The sequence below is a fragment of the Pseudophryne corroboree genome, unplaced genomic scaffold, assembly GCF_028390025.1.
Source record: "Pseudophryne corroboree isolate aPseCor3 unplaced genomic scaffold, aPseCor3.hap2 scaffold_1170, whole genome shotgun sequence".
NCBI classification, from domain to species: Eukaryota; Metazoa; Chordata; class Amphibia; order Anura; family Myobatrachidae; genus Pseudophryne; species Pseudophryne corroboree.
Genome location: NW_026967795.1, coordinates 40,252 through 60,519, shown reverse-complemented (window position 1 = coordinate 60,519; position 20,268 = coordinate 40,252). Strand labels below are relative to the sequence as shown.

General features: G+C 46.7%; 3 non-coding genes across 3 annotated transcripts; all 3 read right to left on the bottom strand.

Annotated features, from left to right (window-relative positions):
* Nucleotides 1-985: 985 nt before the first annotated feature.
* Nucleotides 986-1,148, bottom strand: LOC134990494 (U1 spliceosomal RNA). Its single transcript, XR_010195305.1, has one exon. It is a non-coding gene; the product is annotated as a U1 spliceosomal RNA (small nuclear RNA).
* Nucleotides 1,149-1,300: 152 nt separating this feature from the next.
* LOC134990481 (U1 spliceosomal RNA) lies at nucleotides 1,301-1,464 on the bottom strand. The gene has a single exon (XR_010195293.1). It is a non-coding gene; the product is annotated as a U1 spliceosomal RNA (small nuclear RNA).
* Nucleotides 1,465-2,134: 670 nt separating this feature from the next.
* Nucleotides 2,135-2,297, bottom strand: LOC134990489 (U1 spliceosomal RNA). Its single transcript, XR_010195301.1, has one exon. It is a non-coding gene; the product is annotated as a U1 spliceosomal RNA (small nuclear RNA).
* Between the last annotated feature and the right edge of the window lie 17,971 nt (nucleotides 2,298-20,268).

Sequence of the window (20,268 nt, the reverse complement as noted above, 5' to 3'; positions counted from 1 at the left end):
TCAAATGCCAGGCAATAAATTACCTTAAAAACAACAACCAGGCATTCCACAAAGACTAAACTGGGTCTATATCATTCAAAACTTTAAAAAAGTACTTCAAAATCACATACTATGCAATAATGTTTCAATTTGCATTACCCAGCAGAATTAGCTTTGCATATATAGATATAGTGCAGCAGAATATATTGGTGGTTGTAGTCAATTGTAATTACCTGTAGGTGACAAGAAGAGAAGAAACGTCAATTCACAATCGATATCAGCTGAAGATAAATTAATGCTGATTGAACACTGCTGTTATGTGTCAATTTTATCACGCTTTGATAAAAATGCATGCTTAGATCAATAAATGCACAGCCAAACGGCTTTGCACAGCCTACACCATTGGACTTAAGTAGAAGACTATTACAAGTGAAACCAATAATTGAAATCTGTAACCACACCCCACCCCCTCAAATGCCAGGCAATAAATTACCTTAAAAACAACAACCAGGCATTCCACAAAGATTAAACTGGGTCTATATCATTCAAAACTTTAAAAAAGTACTTCAAAATCACATACTATGCAATAATGTTTCAATTTGCATTACCCAGCAGAATTAGCTTTGCATATATAGATATAGTGCAGCAGAATATATTGGTGGTTGTAGTCAATTGTAATTACTCAGCAGAATTAGCTTTGCATATATAGATATAGTGCAGCAGAATATATTGGTGGTTGTAGTCAATTGTAATTACCCAGCAGAATTAGCTTTGCAAATATAGATATAGTGCAGCAGAATATATTGGTGGTTTTAGTCAGTTGTAATTACCCAGCAGAATTAGCTTTGCATATATATAGTGCAGCAGAATATATTGGTGGTTGTAGTCAAATTAAGCAGACGGGAGAAGTCAGGATAGTGCGCAAGGGCATAGAAGGGAGCGGCTCAAGAAAAGAGAAGTGGAAACAGACAGCAAACTAGGCTGGAGAGAGACCTGAGACAAAGAGATCTGAATTATACGAGAGCCGACCAGGGGAAAAACAAATTATGCAGTCAAGTTTCCCACATTTGGAAAAATCACAGGAGCAGCACACCCAGAGTGCAATGAGTGAGCCTTGCCCTGGGAGAAGCACCTTCATGATCATAGTATATCACCTGGCAGGTAAGTAGGAGTTGGGCTAGAGCTGGGGAGGGTCGCTGCTCGGGCACCCCCCTGTCAAGTGAAGGAGATCCAACTGAGGCAGCACAAGGAATCTCTCGAAAGAAGAACAAGGCTAGAGGAAGATCTGAGACAAATAAATCTGACTTTTACCAGAGCTGACCAGAGGAAAGAACAAACACAGTCCCCCACTACCACAAATAATGCAGTCGAGTTTCCCACATTTGGGGAAATCATACGGGTCAGCATACCCAGAATACAATGAATGAACCTCACCCTGGGAGAACAATCTTCATGACCATGGTATCTCCTATGCAAAATAAGTATGATTTGGGATAGGGCTTGGGAGGGCCGCTGCTCAGGCACATCTCTGTCAAGTAAAGGAGATTCAACTGAGGCAGCACAAGGGAACTCTCATCTGGGGACAACAACTGCAGGGAGAACACATATTTTCAGATGAACATGGGAGGGCAGAAGGCTACCTAATACTGAAGCACCCCCAAACAACAAACCAAATGCAACAACTAGTGCAAGCATTCCTGGGGGAAGGCCTGCAGCAGATGGATTTGCATATGGTGATGTCATCCAAGCAGTGGGTCAAAGTTGGCTTCAACCCTCGTCTGCATATGAAAAGAGAAAAGGGGCGTGCAGGGCATGGCAGCATTTTTCGGCGCTTGGATGACCCCTAGTTCGCATTAAACACCTCCACCCTCCTTCGGTGTGGGGCTCATGTTGGCTATGCCCCAGCCCCGAAGCATTCAAGCTGATTTCTTGCAGCAGCTGGGCACTGTAACAGCTCCAGAGCTGCTCTGTAAGGCAAATAAAAGGGTGTGGGACCTGCAGCACTACCTGTAGTTCGCATTGTGCGTTGGAAGGCACAAAGTAAGCAGACGGGAGAAGTCAGGATAGTGCGCAAGGGCATAGAAGGGAGCAGCTCAAGAAAAGAGAAGTGGAAACAGACAGCAAACTAGGCTGGAGAGAGACCTGAGACAAAGAGATCTGAATTATACGAGAGCCGACCAGGGGAAACACAAATTATGCAGTCAAGTTTCCCACATTTGGGGAAATCGCAGGAGCAGCACACCCAGAGTGCAATGGGTGAGCCTTGCCCTGGGAGAAGCACCTTCGTGATTATAGTATCTCACCTGGCAGGTTAGTAGGAGTTGGGCTAGAGCTGGGGAGGGTCGCTGCTCGGGCACCCCCCTGTCAAGTGAAGGAGATCCAACTGAGGCAGCACAAGGGAACTCTCGAAATAAGAACAAGGCTAGAGGAAGATCTGAGACAAAGAAATCTGACTTTTACCAGAGCTGACATCACATCACACCAGACTATCAGTAACCAGCCTTCTCCCATCCCTTACCAACCCTCCCCATCCCTCGCACCAACTCTGTCATCTTTCTCCCATGCATCTGGAGAGGAAGTCATGGCCCTCATTCGTTCCTGTCCCCTCACCACCTCCCCACTTGACCCTATCCCCTCCCGCCTCCTCTGCCACATCTCTTCTTCTGCTTGTTCCCATCTTTCCCACCTTCTCAATCTCTCCCTCTCATCAGGCACTGTCCCCTCTGCCTTCAACCACGCTCTCATCTCTCCTATTCTTAAAAAACCTACCCTTGATCCAAACACTCTCTCCAACTACCGACCCATCTCTCTTCTCCCTTTTGCCTCCAAACTCCTTGAGCGTATTGTCTACAACCGCCTTACTTCCTTTCTTTCCTCACACTCACTGCTTGACCCATTCCAGTCTGGCTTCCGTCCTCTCCACTCCACTGAAACTGCCCTTACAAAAGTATGCAATGACCTCCATGCTGCTAAATCTAAGGGACACTACTCTCTACTTATTCTACTTGATCTCTCTGCTGCTTTTGACACTGTGGACCATCCTCTCCTACTGCAAATCCTTCACTCCATTGGTCTGCGTAACACTGCCCTCTCTTGGTTGTCGTCCTAACTTTCTGACCGTTCATTCTCTGTCTCCTCTCATGACTCCACCTCCCCCTCACTTCCACTAACTGTAGGGGTACCCCAAGGTTCTGTCCTTGGTCCTCTTCTCTCTCTATACGTCCTCACTAGGTAAGCTCATTAGTTCTTTTGGTTTCCAATATCATCTCTATGCTGATGACACTCAAATCTATCTTTCCTCTCCAGACCTCTCCCCTACTCTCCTCACTCGTATCTCCAACTGTCTCTCTGCTATCTCTTCCTGGATGTCCCAGCGCTTTCTTAAACTTAACATGTCTAAGATCGAGCTGATCATCTTCCCTCCCTCCCGCATAACCTCACCTCCTACAATCTCATTATCTATTGATGGCACTACTATCTCCTCTACCCCCCAAGTGCGCTGTCTTGGAGTAATCCTTGACTCCTCCCTCTCCTTCAAACCACACATTCAGCACCTCTTACAAACCTGCCGTTTTCATCTAAAAAATATTTCCAGGATCAGACCCTTTCTGACCCAGGATGCTACTAAGACTCTTATCCACTCACTGGTCATCTCCAGACTGGACTACTGTAATCTCCTCCTGACTGGCATTCCTGACAAATACCTCTCTCCACTCCAATATATCGTCAATGCTGCTGCCCGGCTCATTTTCCTCACCAAATGCACTACGTCCACCTCTCCTCTCTTACTAGTCCTTCCCTGGCTCCCCTTCCCTTTCAGAATCCATTTCAAGCTTCTCACACTTGCTTACAAAGCCCCTAACCACTCCTCTCCCATCTACATCTCTGATCTTATCTCGCTTTACACTCCCACCCGTCCTCTTCGCTCTGCTAATGCACGCCGACTCTCCTGCCTACGGATTACTTCCTCCCACTCCTACCTCCAAGATTTTTCACGTGCTGCACCACTTCTCTGGAATTCCCTACCTCTCCCCCTCAGACTCTCCACCTCTCTACAAAACTTCAAATGGGCTCTCAAGACCCACTTCTTCACCAAACCCAGCCAAATCTCATCCTAAACCTCTGTTCCACGCTCTCTATGTACCCCATCTGTCTCACCCCTGTCTGTCTACCCCTCCCCTTTAGAATGTAAGCTCTCACGAGCAGGGCCCTCTTCCCTCATGTGCTTACTCTTTTCTTACTTTAATAATCTTCAGCTGCACCAAATCCAGCAGTCTTCTGCCACCTGATACTTATTCCAGTGTCATCTGCTGATGTAGCTATGTTTATTTACCCTGTACTTGTCCTATATTGTCATCAACTGTAAGTTGCTGTTTTCCTGTTTGATTATTTGTTTATGTACTCTGTAATTGGGTGCTGCGGAACCCTTGTGGCGCCATATAAATAAAGGATAATAATAATAATAAATAATATAATATATAGCAGTACGGTACAGTAGGCCACTGCTCTACCTACCTCTGTGTCATCAAGTATACTATCCATCCATACCTGTGGTGCATTTTAGAAAAAAAACATATCTCGGCAGAGCAATCTATAAATCCATCATTTTTCAGACAGCAACAGTGGGTATTGTAATAGTCACCCAATCCATCACTTTTATAGGGTTACATGCATCCACATGCTACAGCCTGTCTCAATAATTTTACTGTCACGGTGTGTGTGTTTGTGTTTTTATTTGGGTATTTTTTTGTTGTTGTAGAACTACAGGTACCAGCGAGCCCGTTATTTCCCCGCCTGCTGGTACTTGAGGTTCTCCAAGTACCAGCAAGTGGGGGAGGCTTGCTGGGCCTTGTACTTCCACAACAAAAAAACAATGTTCTTTTTTTACACTTATGGCTATCAGCCCGGCACCCACCACCCAGGGGTGCTGGGGACAGCCTCGGGCTTCACCCCTGGCCCTTGGGTGCCTCGAGGGGAGGAACCTCTTGATTTAAGGGGTCCCCACTCCTCCAGGGAACCCCGGCCAGGGGTGACTAGTTGGAGGGGTAATGCCAGGGCCGCAGGGACCTACATAAAAGTGTCCCCCGTCTGTGGCATTATCTCTCTGGCTAGTGGAGCCCGGTGCTGGTTTTAAAAATATGGGGGACCCCTACATCTTTTGTCCCACGTATTTTTGGAACCAGGACCCGTCTAAGAGCCCGGTGCTGGTTGTCTAAATACGGGGAACCTCTGTCCATTTTTCCCCCCAGTATTTAAATAACCAGGACCGGCTCAAAGAGGCTGGTTATACTAAGGAGGGGGGACCTCACACATTTTTTTTTAACCCATTCAGACCCTTCTCCTTTAAGTTAATGGAAGCCCTGGACAACAAAAGTGCATTCATGTCCTCCTCCCTCACCCTTCCCAGTCCCAAACACTCATTTTTTTTTTCTTTAAAAATTTACAATATATCACAAGAACAATGAGCAGGGCATTGGCGGCATCGGACTGAGATAGAAATTAGTGGTGGAGGGCTGGGTCAGTTGATTGTGGGAGAGTTTGTAAGCCATTGGCGGTGGCAGTGGGTATCGGCTCAGAGGCAGTAGCGGGCATTGGCTAAGGGTCATCGGCAGAATTCAGCGGACATTATGGCTGTAGTGCCTCACTAGCCACTGACCTCACCGCACGCCACTGTGGGACAGATGTAACATGCAGAGAGAGGTAGATTTTGGGAGAAGGAATGTCCTAGCATAACTGTTAATTGCAGTGTAATACTGTAATTCAACTGTGCAGCATTTGTGGCTAAATGTCAAAGAAGCCAGTATTTACCCTGCATGCAAAACAATAAATGTATTTGCACATACCTCCCAACTAACCCAATTTTTGCAGGACAGTCACTTTTTTGGGAATGTCCAGCTAACCCAAACAACCCCCCCCCCCCCCAGTGTCCCATAGTCATGGGGAAGGGGGGGGTGGAAGGCTCCCTGTAGCTTGTTGCTCTGCAAATATGCACATTGTGGGTAATTCAGACCTGATCGCTAGGGTGTGTTTTTTGCATCCCTGTGCTCAGGTAGTTGACGCCTACAGCGGAAGGGAAAATTTGCTGTGCAGGTGTGTGATCACATGTGCACAAGAGCTGCACAGCTCAGCACTTACTCAGCCATTGAGGTGACGTCACAAATCCTCCCACAAAACGCCGGGTCCCTCCAGTGTTTTTCCGGACACTCCCTAGAAACATTCAGTTGCCACCCACACAAACACCCTCTTCTTCTCAATCTTCTTGTGATCTCCGGACCGTCGCACCTACGCATTGTGGCGCATACGCATGTGCAGTGCAGACCTGATTGCCCGCTGGGTGAAAATAAATTGAAGCGATCTGGTCTGAATAAGCCACAATGTCTATTCACGGGAGACAGAGGGGCTGGGGCATGGTCAGCAGCTCACAGAGCACCTATAATGACAAAAATGGGAGACATGGCTCATGATCGCGATATACCTGCGAAGGTACGCCCTCTACTGATTGACAGGCAGAGGCATTCGCATTTTCTGCGGGGCACCCGGAGAAAATGTAGGCACATGCACAGGATGGACCCTGCGTATATGCCCCCATCCTCTTCATAGTTTTTGCGGTTGGAACGAGCAGTGTGAAAACATCAATCGATGGGGGTAATTCCAAGTTGATCGCAGCAGGAATTTTGTTAGCAGTTGGGCAAAACCATGTGTACTGCAGGGGAGGCAGATATAACATGTGCTGAAAGAGTTAGATTTGGGTGAGTTAATTTGTTTCTGTGCATGGTAAATACTGACTGCTTTATTTTTACACTGCAAATCAGATTGCAGATTGAACACACCACACCCAAATCTAACTCTGGTGGTCATTCCGAGTTGTTCGCTCGGTAATTTTCTTCGCATCGCAGCGATTTTCCGATTATTGCGCATGCGCAATGTTCGCACTGTGACTGCGCCAAGTAAATTTGCTATACAGTTAGGAATTTTACTCACGGCATTACGAGGTTTTTTCTTCGTTCTGGTGATCGGAGTGTGATTGACAGGAAGTGGGTGTTTCTGGGCGGAAACTGGTCATTTTATGGGCGTGTGGGAAAAAACGCTACCGTTTCTGGGAAAAACGCGGGAGTGGCTGGAGAAACGGAGGAGTGTCTGGGCGAACGCTGGGTGTGTTTGTGACGTCAAACCAGGAACGACAAGCACTGAACTGATCGCACTGGCAGAGTAAGTCTCGAGCTATTCAGAAACTGCACAGAGATGTCTTTTCGCAATATTGCGAATCTTTCTTTCGCAATTTTAAGATGCTAAGATTCACTCCCAGTAGGCGGCGGCTTAGCGTGTGCAATGATGCTAAAAGCAGCTTGCGAGCGATCAACTCGGAATGAGGGCCTCTCTCTGCACATGTTAAATCTGCCTTCCCTGCAGTGCACATGGGGGGTAATTCTGAGTTGATCGCAGCAGGATTTTTGTTAGCAGTTGGGCAAAACCATGTGCACTGCATTTACGAACAGATGATTTTTTATATAAATTTTAAAATGTTAGTAAATGTGTGTTTTTTTCAACCTGGAAGCCCAACATCGATTAAGATCGATCTTAAATAGACCCCTGGGTTTTAAGGATAACCATGGTTGAGTCCAATGGTTAATTCACATTGACCGAAGTTCTAATTAAGTAGTGATGTGCACCGGAAATTTTTCGGGTTTTGTGTTTTGGTTTTGGGTTCGGTTCCGCGGCCGTGTTTTGGGTTCGGACGCGTTTTGGCAAAACCTCACCGAAATTTTTTTGTCGGATTCGGGTGTGTTTTGGATTCGGGTGTTTTTTTCAAAAAACCCTAAAAAACAGCTTAAATCATAGAATTTGGGGGTCATTTTGATCCCATAGTATTATTAACCTCAATAACCATAATTTCCACTCATTTTCAGTCTTTTTTGAACACCTCACACCTCACAATATTATTTTAATTGGTATTTGGTACCGAGGACACAGTACCTCAATCAAGTCTATAGTTGGCTCTGAAATCAGCATTAAACTGGATCCACACTTAGATTATCTGTCCATTTATTTTTTCTAGTTGAAACAAAATTATGCTAATATGTGGCAGCAAATGACAATTGACCATTTGCTCCCAAACACTGGAAAACATCCAAAAATGGTCATTTAGATAAATTGGTTAAATCCATTTCATTTAGCTAATTTATCCAAACTACCTTTATTGTATCTTTGTGGGTGAATGATGTGTGGGTCATTGTTGAGGGTGGTGGAGGAGATGGGTAATAGGCACAGCAGGGTGTGGACAGTCAAATAGTGTGCTTAGAGGTGCAGATAAATAGGGATATCTAATAATTCACCCACTATTCTATAGAATTATTAGATATCCCTATTTATCTGCATTACTCACCTAACACTCAGCATTTATCTACATGCTGATGCTATTCATAGCACTTAGCTTGCAAGTATTTTACCCATAAGGAGACACATTAGATGTTCCCTCTCTTTTCATTAAAGACGTCCCCAGCAACCATACTGTACTATACTATAACAGGAATAATTACTATGGGGGATTATACCATTTGATCTGGAATAAAGGGAAAATATTGTGGAAAGAGTGCTGTAAGTGTATGATATGTAGAACTATTGCCAAGTTCTGACATTTGTCAAGTGAATTACTAATATACATTCAACTAATATTACATAGTGTCCAGTAATTCAGTATCAGACTAATTGATATAGTCAATTTGGATCAATAATAAAGACACAACACAGGTAGCGAACCTTGATATTAATAAATGTATTTCCATTTATTATATATGATAATTACATTATACAAACTTATTGTACTTTATTTCGTGTTTAGACAATTTTAACAAATTTATTAAAAGTTAATTTTTAAATCATCATTTGTGCGCCAGCAAAAGAGACATTCTTTTCTCTTCTCCTTTCCTGCATAACATTACTTGTCTCTGGTAGCACCCCCGAACGTCCTACAATTAATATTTAATATAACTGATGGACATTTATTGGGGCCTCTTCATACAAATATTTAGAATTTAATAGCTGGTGCAGAACACATCCCCTTCCCCCCATTACCTGTATATCTGGATTCACCAAGGAAATGCTGATGCTGACTCCAAGAAGAAAGGGAGTCTCTTCCCTATGAAGGTGAAGCCTTGTTTGGCGCCGGCCTAGTTAATTTGATCTCGGCAGCTCCCGCAGGTAAGTCAACCTTCTTGCACTATGTTCCCTCTCAACGGATAAAGACGCATCATTATCTGATGCAGTCATTTCGGCCCAATAGATATGCAAGAAGTTAAGATTCCCCTTTCTTTGCAGGTAGAGGAAGGAGAAGAGGGAAGAGGTCTGTAGCCTCTTCAAGATTGCAGGAGCAGAGATTGTCCTCTGCTTCTGCCAAATCCACTGCATGACGCTAGGGCTTTCTTGCAGGTGCCCGCACCAGTGGGGGCACGTCTAAAGCTCTTCAGTCAGTTCTGGATTCATTCGGACCTGGACTCATGGGTTTTACAAATAGTGTCCCAAGGGTACAAACTGGGGTTTCAAGACGTTCCCCCTCACCGATTGTTCAAATCAGCCTTAGTCAGCAGGGAGAAGGTTTTTATTCAAGCCTCTTCGTGGTCCCGAAGCCGGACGGCTCAGTCAGACCAATCTGAAATCTGAAATCCCTCAATTTCTACCTAAAGAAATTCAATTTCAAGATGGAATCTCTCACGGTAGTGATCTCCAGTCCGGAGGAAGGAGATTTCATGGTTTTGGTAAACTTAAAGGATGCCTACTTACATGTTCCCATTTAGCCACTGCATCAAGCTACCTGAGGTTTGCAATTCAGGATTGTCATTACTAATTTCAGACGATGCCATTTGGTCTGTCCACGGCTCCGAGGATTTTCACCAGGGTGATGGCGGAAATGATGGTTCTCCTTCGCAAACAAGGAGTCACAATTATCCCGTACTTGGATGTTCTCCTGATAAAGGCGAGATCCAGGGACCAGTTGGTGCAAAACATTGCACTCTCCCTGACAGTTCTTCAACAACATGGTTGGCTCCTAAACTTGCCAAAATCGCAGTTGGTCCCAATGACGCGGTTGTTGTTTTTGGGAGTGATACTGGACACAGAAGAGGTTTTCCTCCAGTGGAAAGGCTATGGAGATCCAGAGTCTGGTCAAACTAATTCAGAAACCAGCAAGAGTGTTAATCCATCAATGCATTCGGTTGCTGGGGAAGATGGTTGCGGCCTACGAGGCCATTCAGTTTGGCAGGTTCCATGCCAGAGTGTTCCAGTGGGACCTGTTGGACAAGTGGTCCGGATCCCACCTACACATGCACCGGAGGATAATCCTGTCTTCCAAGACCAGAATCTCACTCCATTGGTGGCTGCACAGTTCTCACCTCCTAGAGGGGCGATGGTTCGGGATCCAGGACTGGATCCTAGGGACCACGGATGCAACCCTTTCGAGGTGGGGAGCAGTCACACAGGGGGAAAACGTCCAAGGAAGATGGTCAAGTCAGGAAAGTTGTCTCCACATAAATATTCTGGAGTTAAGGGCCATTTAATAACAGCAGACACAGTACACACTGGGACGGGTGCCCAGCATCCTCTACGGACTAAGAGAAAAGGATTTACCGGTAGGTATTAAAATTCTAGTTTCTCTAATGTCCTAGAGTATGCTGGGGACTCCGTAAGGACCATGGGGATAGCAGGAGACATGGGCACTTTAAGAAAGACTCTAGTTCTGGGTGTGCACTGGCTCCTCCCTCTATGCCCCTCCTCCATACCTCAGGTTGATACTGTGCCCAGTGGAGACTGGGTGCTTTTCAGGAGCTCTCCTGAGCTTTCTGACAGAAAGTATTTTGTTAAGTTTTTAATTTTCAGGGAGCACTGCTGGCAACAGACTCCCTGCATCGAGGGACTGAGGGGAGAGAAGCAGCCCTACTCTCTGAGTTGCAAGGTCCTGCTTCTTAGGCTACTGGACACCATTAGCTCCAGAGGGATTGGTACGCAGGATCTCACCCTCGCCGTCCATCCCAGAGCCGCGCCGCCGTCCCCCTCGCAGATTCAGAAGATAGAAGCCGGGTGAGTATGAGAAGAAAAGAAGACTTCAGAGGCGGCAGAAGAGTTCATGATCTTCACTGAGGTAATGCACAGCACTGCAGCTGTGCACCATTGATCCCATACACCTCACATACTCCGGTCACTGTAAGGGTGCAGGGCGCAGGGGGGGCACCCTGGGCAGCAATATAAACCTCTTTTTGGCAAAAATATAACATATATACAGCTGGGCACTGTATATGTATGAGCCCCTGCCAATTTTACAGTTTAAGCGGGACAGAAGCCCGCAACCGAGGGGGCGGGGCTTCTCCCTCAGCACTCACCAGCGCCATTTTTTCTCCACAGCACCGCTGAGAGGAAGCTGCCCGGACTCTCCCCTGCTTATACCACGGTAGACAAGAGGGTTGAAAAGAGAGGGGGGGCACATAATTAGGCGCAAATTACATACAGCAGCGCTACTGGACAAACATTAAGTTACTGTGTTATTCCTGGGTTATATAGCGCTGGGGTGTGTGCTGGCATACTCTCTCTCTCTGTCTCTCCAATGGGCCTTGTGGGGAAACTGTCTTCAGAAAAAGCATTCCCTGTGTGTGTGGTGTGTCGGTACACGTGTGTCGACATGTCTGAGGAAGAAGGCTATATTAGAGAGGAGCAGGAGCAAATGAATGTGGTGTCTCCGCCGACACCTGATTGGATGGATATGTGGAATGTTTTAAATGCTAGTGTAAACTCATTGCACAAAAGATTAGACAAGGCTGAAGCTTTGGGACAGTCAGGGTCTCAACCCATGCCTGATCCTATGTCGCAGGGACTGTCAGGGTCTCATAAGCGCCCACTATCCCAGATTGTTGACACAGATACCGACACGGATTCTGACTCCAGTGTCGATTACGTTGATGCAAAGTTACAGCCAAAATTGGCAAAATCCATTCGATATAGGATTATGGCAATAAAAGATGTTTTGCACATCACAGAGGAACCCCCTGTCCCTGACAAGAGGGTACATATGTACAAGGGAAAGAAGCCTGAGGTAACCTTTCCCCCCTCACACGAGCTGAACGAGTTATGTGAAAAAGCTTGGGAATCTCCAGATAAAAGACTGCAGATTTCCAAAAAGATTCTTATGGCGTATCCTTTCCCATCAACGGATAGGTTACGATGGGAATCCTCCCCTAGGATGGACAAAGCATTAACACGCACAGCTACAGCTGGAAAATCAATTTTTTTACCTTATGTTCCCTCACAGCATAAGAAAGCTCCGCATTATCAAATGCAGTCCTTTCGGTCACAAAGAAACAAGAAAGTGCGAGGTGCGTCCTTTCTTGCCAGAGGTAGGGGCAGAGGAAAAAAGCTGCACAACACAGCTAGTTCCCAGGAACAGAAGTCCTCCCCGGCCTCTACAAAATCTACTGCATGTTGCTGGGGCTCCACTGGCGGAGTCCGGCCCATGTGATGTCATGCAGCCGCTCTGACCACGCCTCCTGTTTCTCCGTTGCCGACCCAATATTGAAACCCTGCCCCCGCACCGCTCCATCTCCGACTTGGAAATGGAGTGTTGTTGACCCCCCTCGCCCCCCCCCCCCCCCCCCCCCTGCACCGATTGACAGGCAGAGGCGATCGCATTATCTGCAGGCGGATGCGTATGCTCTTAGCAAATTTTGCAGTTGGATTGCTTATTGCGATTGCAATCCAACCTGAATCAGGCCCTATTACCTATCACAACGCACTGCGGGTAGTACAAAATGGGGTTAATATAGGAGAAAAAACCCCAGAGCCGTGCTCCTTAACTGTCCCTGGTGGCTAGTGGAGCAGCTGCCCAGTAATCAGTGTCCACGCCAGTGCGCACACGGCCCGCCCCCTACAGCCACGCTGGATCACGGTATAGTGTGGGCACAGAAGCCCCTTACCACCCTTTCATCAGCGGCCTCGTGATCCCGGAGGGCGGTGTGTGTGTGACTGACCTTAGGAAGAAACCGGAGCCTCCGCTGCAGTGACCCAGCAACCGGGGCACGGGAGTATACTGTGCCGCTGGGAGTGATGGAGCTGCTGTAAATATATCTATTAGACCTAGCCTGCTGCAGCCCTTGTAGATTCTTATTAAAAAAGTACTTATTTTCTTGTCAAAACTAATAGCTAAGAATAGGATGCCTGAGGCAGCCCCCTGTTAAGTGGCCTGCTACTGAAGGCACCAACTACAAACTGAGCTCCCTGTTCATGGAAGCGAGGTTATAGAGGAGGGGGCGCTGAGTATCTTGGGAACAGTCAAAAGCTTTGAGCTTGTTGGTGCCTCAGATCAAGATCCTACTCTACACCCCAATGTGAATCCTTGTGGAGTCCAGTGTACCCCACAGAAGAAAAAAATGTGTCACAACCATTGGCAGCAACATTAGAATAGCTGCTGATGGGCACAATTGAGAAAGGAAGGGGAGAAAACATTTGAATCCAGCACATATATGTAATTCGAATATGTAATTTGTACCTTCCTACTTTAAAATGTAATGGATGAACCTCACCCTGTGAGAACTATCTTCATGATCAAGAGATCTCATATGCAAGATAAGTATGTGTTGGGATAGGGCTGTGGAGGGCGGCTGCTCGGGCACACCCCCGTCAAGTTAAGGAGATTCAACTGAGGAAGCACAAGGGAACTCTCATCTGGGGACAACAACTGCAGGGAGAACACATTTTCAGATGAATGTGGGAGGGCAGAAGGCTGCCTAATACTGAAGCACCCCCAAACAACAAACCAAATGCAACAACTAGTGCAAGCATTCCTGGGGGAAGGCCTGCAGCAGATGGATCCAGTAACAGCTCCAGAGTTGCTCTACAAGACAAGTAAAAGGGTGTGAGCCCTGCAGCACCACCTGTACTTTGCATACACACATATATAGGACAGCATCTCTTATATGCCCCAGGGTCAATAAAATAGTATCCTTATCTAGGGTATCAATCCCCTCAGATAAGGTATCCGTCCATGCTGCTACAACACTACACACCCAGGCCGACGCAATTGCCGGTCTGAGTAAGGTACCCGAATGTGTATAAATGGACTTCAGGGTTATCTCCTGTTTGCGGTCAGCAGACTCTTTGAGGGTAGCCGTATCCTGGGACGGGAGGGCTACCTTCTTGGATAAGCGTGTTAATGCTTTGTCCACCCTAGGGGAGGATTCCCATCTTAACCTATCCATTGATGGGAAAGGATACGCCATAAGAATCCTTTTGGAAATCTGCAGTCTTTTATCTGGAGATTCCCAAGCTTTTTCACATAACTCGTTCAGCTCGTGTGAGGGGGGAATGGTTACCTCAGGCTTCTTTCCCTTGTACATATGTACCCTCTTGTCAGGGACAGGGGGTTCCTCTGTGATGTGCAAAACATCTTTTATTGCCATAATCATATATCGAATGGATTTTGCCAATTTTGGCTGTAACTTTGCATCATCGTAATCGACACTGGAGTCAGAATCCGTGTCAGTATCTGTGTCAACAATCTGGGATAGTGGGCGCTTATGAGACCCTGACAGTCCCTGCGACATAGGATCAGGCATGGGTTGAGACCCTGACTGTCCCGAAGCTTCAGCCTTGTCTAATCTTTTGTGCAATGAGTTTACACTAGGGATGTGCACTTGAAATTTTTCAGATTTTGTGTTTTGGTTTTGGGTTCGGTTCCGCGGCCGTGTTTTGGGTTCGAACACGTTTTGGCAAAACCTCACCGAATTTTTTTTGTCGGATTCGGGTGTGTTTTGGATTCGGGTGTTTTTTTCAAAAAACCCTAAAAAACAGCTTAAATCATAGAATTTGGGGGTCATTTTGATCCCAAAGTATTATTAACCTCAAAAACCATAATTTCCACTCATTTTCAGTCTATTCTGAACACCTCACACCTCACAATATTATTTTTAGTCCTAAAATTTGCACCGAGGTCGCTGGATGACAAAGCTAAGCGACCCAAGTGGCCGACACAAACACCTGGCCCATCTAGGAGTGGCACTGCAGTGTCACGCAGGATGGCCCTTCCAAAAAACACTCCCCAAACAGCACATGACGCAAAGAAAAAAAGAGGCGCAATGAGGTAGCTGTGTGACTAAGCTCAATGACCCAAGTGGCCGACACAAACACCTGGCCCATCTAGGAGTGGCACTGCAGTGTCACGCAGGATGGCCCTTCCAAAAAACACCCCCCAAACATCACATGACGCAAAGAAAAAAAGAGGCGCAATGAGGTAGCTGTGTGAGTAAGCTAAGCGACCCTAGTGGCCGACACAAACACCTGGCCCATCTAGGAGTGGCACTGCAGTGTCACGCAGGCTGGCCCTTCAAAAAACTACTCCCCAAACAGCACATGACGCAAAGAAAAAAAGAGGCGCAATGAGGTAGCTGCGTGAGTAAGCTAAGCGACCCTAGTGGCCGACAAAAACACCTGGCCCATCTAGGAGTGGCACTGCAGTGTCACGCAGGATGGCCCTTCAAAAAACACTCCCCAAACAGCACATGACGCAAAGAAGAAAAAAAAGAGGCGCAATGAGGTAGCTGTGTGAGTAAGCTAAGCGACCCTAGTGGCCGACACAAAAACCTGGCCCATCTAGGAGTGGCACTGCAGTGTCACGCAGGATGGCCCTTCAAAACAATACTCCCCAAACAGCACATGACGCAAAGAAAAATTAAAGAAAAAAGAGGTGCAAGATGGAATTGTCCTTGGGGCCCTCCCACCCACCCTTATGTTGTATAAACAGGACATGCACACTTTAACCAACCCATCATTTCAGTGACAGGGTCTGCCACACGACTGTGACTGAAATGACGGGTTGGTTTGGACCCCCACCAAAAAAGAAGCAATTAATCTCTCCTTGCACAAACTGGCTCTACAGAGGCAAGATGTCCACCTCATCATCATCCTCCGATATATCACCGTGTACATCCCCCTCCTCACAGATTATCAATTCGTCCCCACTGGAATCCACCATCTCAGCTCCCTGTGTACTTTGTGGAGGCAATTGCTGCTGGTCAATGTCTCCACGGAGGAATTGATTATAATTCATTTTAATGAACATCATCTTCTCCACATTTTCTGGATGTAACCTCGTACGCCGATTGCTGACAAGGTGAGCGGCGGCACTAAACACTCTTTCGGAGTACACACTTGTGGGAGGGCAACTTAGGTAGAATAAAGCCAGTTTGTGCAAGGGCCTCCAAATTGCCTCTTTTTCCTGCCAGTATAAGTACGGACCGTCTGACGTGCCTACTTGGATGCGGTCACTCATATAATCCTCCACCATTCTTTCAATGGGGAGAGAATCATATGCAGTGCCAGTAGACGACATGTCCGTAATCGTTGGCAGGTCCTTCAGTCCGGACCAGATGTCAGCATCAGCAGTCGCTCCAGACTGCCCTGCATCACCGCCAGCAGGTGGGCTCGGAATTCTGAGCCTTTTCCTCGCACCCCCAGTTGCGGGAGAATGTGAAGGAGGAGATGTTGACAGGTCGCGTTCCGCTTGACTTGACAATTTTCTCACCAGCAGGTCTTTGAACCCCAGCAGACTTGTGTCTGCCGGAAAGAGAGATCCAAGGTAGGTTTTAAATCTAGGATCGAGCACGGTGGCCAAAATGTAGTGCTCTGATTTCAACAGATTGACCACCCGTGAATCCTTGTTAAGCGAATTAAGGGCTCCATCCACAAGTCCCACATGCCTAGTGGAATCGCTCTGTCTTAGCTCCTCCTTCAATGTCTCCAGCTTCTTCTGCAAAAGCCTGATGAGGGGAATGACCTGACTCAGGCTGGCAGTGTCTGAACTGACTTCACGTGTGGCAAGTTCAAAGGGCAGCAGAACCTTGCACAACGTTGAAATCATTCTCCACTGCGCTTGAGACAGGTGCATTCCACCTCCTATATCGTGCTCAATTGTATAGGCTTGAATGGCCTTTTGCTGCTCCTCCAACCTCTGAAGCATATAGAGGGTTGAATTCCACCTCGTTACCACTTCTTGCTTCAGATGATGGCAGGGCAGGTTCAGGCGTTTTTGGTGGTGCTCCAGTCTTCTGTACGTGGTGCCTGTACGCCGAAAGTGTCCCGCAATTCTTCTGGCCACCGACAGCATCTCTTGCACGCCCCTGTCGTTTTTTAAATAATTCTGCACCACCAAATTCAAGGTATGTGCAAAACATGGGACGTGCTGGAATTTGCCCAGATTTAATGCACACACAATATTGCTGGCGTTGTCCGATGCCAAAAATCCACAGGAGAGTCCAATTGGGGTAAGCCATTCCGCGATGATCTTCCTCAGTTGCCGTAAGAGGTTTTCAGCTGTGTGCGTATTCTGGAAACCGGTGATACAAAGCGTAGCCTGCCTAGGAAAGAGTTGGCGTTTGCGAGATGCTGCTACTGGTGCCGCCGCTGCTGTTCTTGCGGCGGGAGTCCATACATCTACCCAGTGGGCTGTCACAGTCATATAGTCCTGACCCTGCCCTGCTCCACTTGTCCACATGTCCGTGGTTAAGTGGACATTGGGTACAGCTGCATTTTTTAGGACACTGGTGACTCTTTTTCTGAGGTCTGTGTACATTTTCGGTATCGCCTGCCTAGAGAAATGGAACCTAGATGGTATTTGGTACCGGGGACACAGTACCTCCAACAAGTCTCTAGTTGGCTCTGCAGTAATGATGGATACCGGAACCACGTTTCTCACCACCCAGGATGCCAAGGCCTCAGTTATCCGCTTTGCAGCAGGATGACTGCTGTGATATTTCATCTTCCTCGCAAAGGACTGTTGGACAGTCAATTGCTTGGTGGAAGTAGTAAAAGTGGTCTTACGACTTCCCCTCTGGGATGACCATCGACTCCCAGCAGCAACAACAGCAGCGCCAGCAGCAGTAGGCGTTACACGCAAGGATGCATCGGAGGAATCCCAGGCAGGAGAGGACTCGTCAGAATTACCAGTGACATGGCCTGCAGGACTATTGGCATTCCTGGGGAAGGAGGAAATTGACACTGAGGGAGTTGGTGGGGTGGTTTGCGTGAGCTTGGTTACAAGAGGAAGGGATTTACTGGTCAGTGGACTGCTTCCGCTGTCGCCCAAAGTTTTTGAACTTGTCACTGACTTATTATGAATGCGCTGCAGGTGACGTATAAGGGAGGATGTTCCGAGGTGGTTAACGTCCTTACCCCTACTTATTACAGCTTGACAAAGGCAACACACGGCTTGACAAATGTTGTCCGCATTTCTGTTGAAATACTTCCACACCGAAGAGCTGATTTTTTGGGTATTTTCACCAGGCATGTCAATGGCCATATTCCTCCCACGGACAACAGGTGTCTCCCCTGGTGCCTGACTTAAACAAACCACCTCACCATCAGAATCCTCCTTGTCAATTTCCTCCCCAGCGCCAGCAACACCCATATCCTCCTCATCCTGGTGTACTTCAACACTGACATCTTCAATCTGACTATCAGGAACTGGACTGCGGGTGCTCCTTCCAGCACTTGCAGGGGGCGTGCAAATGGTGGAAGGCACATGCTCTTCACGTCCAGTGTTGGGAAGGTCAGGCATCGCAACCGACACAATTGGACTCTCCTTGTGGATTTGGGATTTCGAAGAACGCACAGTTCTTTGCTGTGCTTTTGCCAGCTTGAGTCTTTTAATTTTTCTAGCGAGAGGCTGAGTGCTTCCATCCTCATGTGAAGCTGAACCACTAGCCATGAACATAGGCCAGGGCCTCAGCCGTTCCTTGCCACTCCGTGTGGTAAATGGCATATTGGCAAGTTTACGCTTCTCCTCCGACAATTTTATTTTAGATTTTTGAGTCCTTTTTTTACTGATATTTGGTGTTTTGGATTTTACATGCTCTGTACTATGACATTGGGCATCGGCCTTGGCAGACGACGTCGATGGAATTTCATCGTCTCGGCCATGACTAGTGGCAGCAGCTTCAGCACGAGGTGGAAGTCGATCTTGATCTTTCCCTATTTTTGGAACCTCAACATTTTTGTTCTCCATATTTTAATAGGCACAACTAAAAGGCACCTCAGGTAAACAATGGAGATGGATGGATACTAGTATACTTATGGATGACGAGCGACTGCCGACACAGAGGTAGCTACAGCCGTGGACTACCGTACTGTGTCTGCTGCTAATATAGACTGGATGATAATGAGATAAAATTAAAATATATATATATATATCAGACTAGTACTGCAGCCGGACAGGTATATATTATGTAATGACGGACCTGCTGGACACTGTCTGTCAGCACTGCAGACTCCTAAAGTAAGCTACTAGTATCAAGAAGATAGGAAAAAAAAAAACCACGGGTAGGTGGTATACAATTATGGATGGACGAGCGACTGCCGACACAGAGGTAGCTACAGCCGTGGACTACCGTACTGTGTCTGCTGCTAATATAGACTGGATGATAATGAGATAAAATTAAAATATATATATATATATATCACACTAGTACTGCAGCCGGACAGGTATATATTATGTAATGACGGACCTGCTGGACACTGTCTGTCAGCACTGCAGACTCCTAAAGTAAGCTACTAGTATCAAGAAGATAGAAAAAAAAAAAACCACGGGTAGGTGGTATACAATTATGGATGGACGAGCGACTGCCGACACAGAGGTAGCTACAGCCGTGGACTACCGTACTGTGTCTGCTGCTAATATAGACTGGATGATAATGAGATAAAATTAATATATATATATATATATCACACTAGTACTGCAGCCGGACAGGTATATATTATGTAATGACGGACCTGCTGGACACTGTCTGCAGAATGCGTTTATAAAAACACCACACGACGAGTGTTTAACTTTTTCAGGCAGACAATCACAATATACTGGTGGTCAGCAGACAATCACAATATACTGGTGGTCAGTGGTCACTGGTCAGTCACACTGGCAGTGGCACTCTGGCAGCAAAAGTGTGCACTGTACTTAAAATATGTACTCCTGCTATAACTTCTCGCCAGTCTCCCCCACAATTAAGCTGTGTGAGCAGTGAGCACTCAGCACAGTCAGATAATGATATACAGTATTACATATGATGCAGCACACTGGGCTGAGCACAGATATGGTATGTGACTGTGTCACACTGTGTATCGTTTTTTTTCAGGCAGAGAACGGATTAATTAAACTGGTGGTGGTCACTGGTCACTGGTCACACTATCAGCAAGTAGTACTCCGTCCTAAGCAGGCAATCACAATATACTGGTGGTCAGTGTGGTCACTGGTCAGTCACACTGGCA